The following is a 7,023-nucleotide window of genomic DNA, read 5'->3' as shown; positions in this document are numbered from 1 at the left end:
TTTACCTTTCCACGAGAAAAGAGGTGACATTTACTTCCTACTTTGGTATCTCAACCCCCAGCCCACCTCCATTATGTTATATTTGTCAACTCATTCTACATTCTACAGATGTCTTAGTGTAGCAAAATGTCCTCTGTCCCTACCTGTCTCCTCCTAGCCAATTATCACGGTGATCAGTGAACCCTGGAAAAAGCCTGCAAACCTTATAATTGCCACTGTTTCGGCAAGGACCACAGAAGCCACAGCGAGTGGGTTAACTGCTAATGTCAAAGACACGGCAACCCTTTGGCTATAATTTGCAAAGTGGAGCTGATGTTAGCGTCAAAGTATTGGTTGTAAACGTCTTATTAAATGGTCAATCTCATATTGTGCTTGTGAAGACATTCATGAATATTCATGAATAATTGAACACCGCCACATGGTAGAAGGTTTCTCGTGGTGCCTGAAAGGGTTTTCAACTACAAGAAACCAATGGGAAAATATTCCTTTTATAAATAAGGAATCCTACTTTACGGAACTTTGCTTATCACAATCAGTCTGTAGTCAATTAACCGTTATAAACAAGGGATCATTGTGTCTAGAAAGGCACTCAGCAGAGAGCAGACCTCTGCCCTCTTAGTATTACTGAATTGTATTTTAAATAACACATGCATACCATTTCATTATAGCACTTTTCTTGACTTTTTGGATTATTCTGTTGTGTCTATTTAAATCAACCAACGACACAACAACGTATCTATGGATTATTTTTTGTATCGTGTGTTGTTTCTAATTGTTATTTATATTATTCAAGGGTCTCCGGGTACTCCAGTTACCTCCCACATTCCAAAAACATGCTAGGTATGAATGTGAGTGTGATTGTTTGGTTGTGTGGTTGTTTGTCTATGTATATGTGCCCTGTGATTGGCTGGCTACCAGTCCGGGCACGGTGTACCCAGCCTCCAGCGCGCCTCGCGACCCTCGTGAGGATAAGCGGTAGAAAATGAATGAATGAATGAATTATACAAGGAGGTAGTCAGCATTAATAACTGGCGGGAGGAGGAAGCTGATAGGCGACATAACATGCAATTTTGTAGCTAATCCTGTTTACCATCTATGAACAAAACAAGCAACGCATTTTCCCCATATGAAATAATGGTAGACTAAATTGAACCATGTTATGAATGAGAGCCATGTCCTAGCTAAGATGTTTTGTGTTGCCTGCAACATAAAGCTGAGTCTCTACAACCCTAAAGGACAAATCCCGTCAGTGATGGACATCATTGGAACAAGAAGTGATGTGATGTATGCACTGCTACAGAGAGGTCGAGCCATTGCATTTAACAGATGACCTAACATTGAGAGATCAATTGAGGGGTAAACAAACAGCTTTCAGATTGCTTGCCTTCCAACAATGTGAACGTCGTCTGTTGCTTTTGTATGTCGGGGCACGGCGTCTTAGCTGTCAGTTGTCACACTGAGCTGACAGCCTATTGATACAAAATTGATCGTCTGCATTGTACCCTTTCCTGCTGACACACTGAAGCTAAAATGTTATTCATTGCGTTTCTTCATAAGAGAGGCAAGACGTGAGGTTTTGGAAGTGCTTGTGCTTATGATTGATTTGTGTGTGCAGTAGCAATGCAATTTGATGCTTTTGGGAATCCTAATAAGGTCAAAACGGCCACTTTAGTCAGTGTCATTTATTCATTCATTCATTTTCTACCGCTTTTCCTCACGAGGGTCGCGGGGGGTGATGGAGCCTATCCCAGCTGTCTTCGGGCGAGAGGCGAGGTACACCTTGGACTGGTCGCCAGCCAATCACAGGGCACATATAGACAAACAACCATTCACACTCACATTCATACCTATGGACAATTTGGAGTCGTCAATTAACCTAGCATGTTTTTGGAATGTGGGAGGAAACCGGAGTACCCGGAGAAAACCCACGCATGCACGGGGAGAACATGCAAACTCCACACAGAGATGGCCGAGGCTGGAATTGAACCCTGGTCTCCCAGCTGTGAGGTCTGCGCGCTAAGTGTCATTTAAGTTAAGGCAATTTCACTGCCATTTTTCATGTTCTTTAATCTCTGAGAAGGAAAGGAGACTCGCAAACTGGCATTTACAAAATGTATTAAAAATATATGTCACAGAGTAGAATTGTATTGACAATAAATTACACAGAATGGAATGGCGGCCTTGGGAGCTCCGATTGCCAAGTCTCTCTTTCACTGTCTTTCATTGACAAAATCAAAATGAGTTTACTCTCCCGCGATAGCTCAGTCCTCCTTTTTGTAATTGCTATCCTCAGACTGAAGACTGATCGGCATTTCACTCTGGCACAATTATTTTTTGTCAAATGAAATAGTATTATAGTGTTATAGTTTTATTTCACATCAAAATAAAGATTATAGATTTTTCACATTTCAACCCCATTTCACCGCACCCTCCAGATGTTCTCCAGGCACCGTATTTCTCTTGTATTTCTCTCCACTATTTCTCGCCTCTTGTTTTGGATTTATTACTTTTAGTTCCACAATATTTTCCTGTCATGTTAACCCACAGGAGCGCTCCATTTTGATGTAGCTTGCCGCTTGAGTGAGATTGGAGGTACTGAAGGAAACGGGAATGGAACACTCTAAGGCAAAGGTCTTGTTGTGAGATATCTAGTGAGTGGTCGCACATAAAGGAGCTGTGGACGCAGCTATAATGGACACACTTTGAAAGGGAAACCAAGATACTAATTTGTATGCTGTAAGGAAGATTTCATTGCTGGCGGCCAAAACAAAACATGCTGCGATGAGATTAGTAAGTAAGAGAAAGATTTGCGATGGGATTAGGGTTAAACGTGTGGTGTAAAAACAACCGCAGAGAGGCGACACAGTTGGAAACACGCAGATGTGCGCCATATTGTACGTGAAACGTTAAATGGACGCGACCAAGGCTACATTTCTGACATGAACAAACAAAAAAATAATAGCCAACCAAGGTTCCAATGTACTTCAATCATGACTACTGAAGACTCAGGGCCACTTGATGCCCTTTTTAACTGCATTGTAGACATCAATTCATGAATGGCAGAGAATTTCCTACAGCTCAACCAGGACAAAACTGAGGTTTTCGTTCTAGGTCCTGAAGGCCAGAGAGAGAAACTTTTACCAAAACTACAGGATCTTAAACCAGCCGAATCAATAAAAAATTTGGGTGGGATTTTTGACTCTGAGCTAAACTTTATCCCACATATTAAAAATATAACAAAAATAGGTTTTTATCACCTTTAGAATATAGCCAGAGTCCGCCTGTTTCTCTCTCAGGCCAGTACGGAGGTGCTAATGCATGCTTTTATATCCTGTCGTTTAGATTACTGTAATGCCCTGCTCTCTGGTCTTCCCAAAAAAAAGTATTTTAAATCTCCAATTATTACAGAACTCAGCCGCACGTGTGCTGACGAGGACCAGAGGGGCGGGAGCACATTACACCAGTTTTAAAGTCGCTACATTGGCTCCCCGTCCGCTTCAGGATTGATTTTAAGTTTCTCTTACTGGTTTTTAAATGTCTTAACGGCCTTGCGCCTTCTTATTTATCTGATCTTCTTTTACCATATCAACCCCCGCGGACCCTGCGGTCCTCCGGCACTGGCCTTTTAACAATACCAAAACCCAGAACTAAAACCCACGGTGAGGCAGCATTTAGCCACTATGGCCCCCACTTGTGGATCAGCCTGCCGGAGAGCCTCAGGACTGCGGAGACTGTTGATATTTAAAAAAAAAAAAAAAGATTAAAAACACACCTTTTTAATCAGGCTTTTAACTAATATTTTTAAACTTTTCTTACGTTTTTATCTTTTTAGTCCTATTTTATGTTCTTAGTCTTTAGCTTTTAACTCCAGTGTTTCCTCAGGGGGGGTCCTCCACACTGGGGGCTGTGTCGGGTCTGCTGAGGGGGTGCCATCCTTGGGTCCCTTCGACCCAGCCAGCTGGGGGATCCTCCCTTTGATATGGGGGTCCGCCCGTCTGTTGGAGTCGGGGGGCCCGGGTGCTGGTCCCCCGATGGTACGGCCTGCGGCTCCTCCCAGTGTGGATGGCCCCAAAGGTGGCGTTTCCTTGATCCTCAGTGCCATGCCATGTCTCCCTACCGTGTGTGTGTGACTAGTATGGATTTGTGCTTCCCACCAAAAAGTTATGTTTTGTTGATGTTTTTGGAGTTTTGTTTTGTAGGGGGCTTCATAGACGCTTGTGCTAGCTTTGTTTCTCTCTCTAGAACACACAAACATATTTGAAACATGATATTATTATTATTATTATTATGGCAGTAATGTGATTACTGAGGATAGCTTGGTGTAAATAAATTCCCCATATTAGATTTTAGCATTTAAATCCATACGTGCTTCATTCATTCATTCATTTTCTACCGCCTATACTCACGAGGGTCGCGGGGGTGCTGGAGCCTATCACAGCTGTCTTTGGGCGAGAGGCGGGGTACACCCTGGACTGGTGGCCAGCCAATCACAGGGCACATATAGACAAACAACCATTCACACTCGCATTCATACCTATGGACAATTTGGAGTCGCCAATTAAGCTAGCATGTTTTTGGAATGTGGGAGCAAACCGGAGTACCCGGAGAAACATACATGCTTCAAGTAAAAAAAAAAAAAAAACAAAACCCAAAAATCCTTTAACCACGGATAAAAATGTGGCACTTCCATAAACTGTGGACAGTTTTCCACCTAATCAGATGTTGCAGCCTGGACTAATCAAGAGTGAACTGCCGCGCTACTCATTACTGCTTCTGACTCTATCATTTTACCATTTCAGCAACGCGGGAGGAGAAGACATTTTCAGCGCAGTGGGACTATGTGTGAAATTGGCCACAAAACACAGCGTGGGCGAATCTTAGGCAAAGAAAGCCACCAGATTATTTTCCGGAAAGTATAAATCACAAAAGATGGGATATGACATGCTGATTTTGAGATGCTGGGCTTCATGTCAGCTCAGCCTTGAACCTACATGGTCATGCTGAGGGTGGCTTTTAACCGCACGCTTTTTACAATGTGACACGGGAGGAGGTTTCTTCAAAGGCTTTGAAGAAACGTGCTCTTTTTCATCAATTTGTTTGCCCTGAATTGCGCTGAAGAGGTAAAACAGAGTATTAGTGCCATGTTGAGGGAAAAAAATCTTATATATATAAAAAAAATATATATTATGATTATTATATATATACAATATATATAATTACATAAATATGTATATAATATATTATTATATTATTATTATAAAAATATTATGAGAATAAAGTTGTAAATATATGGCGCCTAAATCAGTATGTGGATAAAAAAAGACCCGCTGTTGCGACTCCGTAATCAGGAAAAAGCCAAAAGGAAAAATAATTCCTATTAGTATAAATCGTTTCCCCTTTTTGTTCCATTTCTAATATTTTTTCCCCAAATATTTTAACATTTACTTTTTTGATGCTCTGACTTTATTCCCAGACTTTATTCTGATAATTTAATTACCTTTTTATTTTGTGTTTTTTTCATTTCACAGAGTGTGACGACTTTAGAGATAAAAAATTTTCAACTTTAATTTTCATTCAATTTATTTTTAATTGAATGTATTTATTTCCTTGTAATATTAACACTTTATCTTGTAGAATTTAAATTTTTCACATCATTTTTTTACTTTATACTTTATTTCAAATTTACCCATACTTTTTAAACCTTTTTGATCATTTTTTTTTCCATTTTTTGGATTAATTAATTTTTTTTAATGTGCCACAAATGGCCCCCCAGGCAACACTTTAGACACCCTGATATATGATAAATTACAACAGAGGTGTGACAGTACCACATAATCATATATTGTTTGGTTAATTTATGGGTAAAATAAAAACATAACATGTTAGCCTTTTGTGTAAACAACTGAAATATATATATATTTTAAATGGAAGTTCTACTTCCTGTCTCTCAGTGTGAAAAATCTCACCCTGACACCAAATTGTTCAAGTTTGACCTCATGAGGTTACAATTGCCGATGAAAAACGTCTTGGATTGCTCTAAAATATTGTTTACTGTCACAGATCAGATCATCCACTTTGACAAAACAGCACAAATTACTCTTAACAGGCCGATTATGTGCCAGCAATAATGTGTCCCCTATATCTTAAGAGGGCTGGGTTGTTTATCCCGTCTTTATCTTACCCCCCTCATTTCATTGTGAAGTATCACAGTGATCCCTGAAGTAAAAGCATTCTGGCAGCTTAGCATTTTTGGAACAAAACATTTTTTATTCTAATGAAAAAAATGCCATTATACTCCTACAATGAGTAGGAAGATATTCAATGCCGACAGTGAATGATGACGGCCGGAAACGGCTGCTGATGGCCTCAAGGAGCACAACAAAAGTACGATTTTTATGGGTTTTTTTCATAGAAGGTTGTGGCTTTTAAGATGTGACATGTTCCAGGAGCAGAGGCTGGGAAGTATGAAGCAAACTCATGATGCTTTGTTGATGCAGGCTTTTAGGCTTTTTGTCCCCCTGATGACGGCAGAAGGCATTTTGACCGAGCTAAATGTACGCAGGAGTGCGCACAGTCCCTGACTGATTCATAATGTCGGACATTTTTAAGACGAAGTGAGGCTGCAGAAGGACAAATGAACGGCGATGGTATGGTTTATTTGTTTTGGAAAAGTCACATTGGGGAACATTACCTGCACACGGTCGGGGTTAGAGATAAGATAAGATATGCCTTTATTCGTCCCTCAGTGGGGAAATTTGCATTGCACAGCAGCATAAGTACAGAATCAGTTAAGCAGTACAAAAATACACAATATAGACAAAATAAACAATATAAACAACCCAAGTATTAACAAAATCAACAGTTTTTCCCAGAGTTATATACAATACAGTATGTAGATAATATGAAACGAGATGAGATATATGACCAGTCTATACACTGAGATCGTGCTAGTGAGTTAATATGAGGCATTATGGAAATACTTCGCATAGAACTTAGTATATTGCATTTAGAGCCTTTAATATT

This window comes from Doryrhamphus excisus, chromosome 2 (genome assembly GCF_030265055.1).
Source record: "Doryrhamphus excisus isolate RoL2022-K1 chromosome 2, RoL_Dexc_1.0, whole genome shotgun sequence".
Taxonomy (NCBI): Eukaryota; Metazoa; Chordata; class Actinopteri; order Syngnathiformes; family Syngnathidae; genus Doryrhamphus; species Doryrhamphus excisus.
This window is presented reverse-complemented; position numbering follows the sequence as displayed.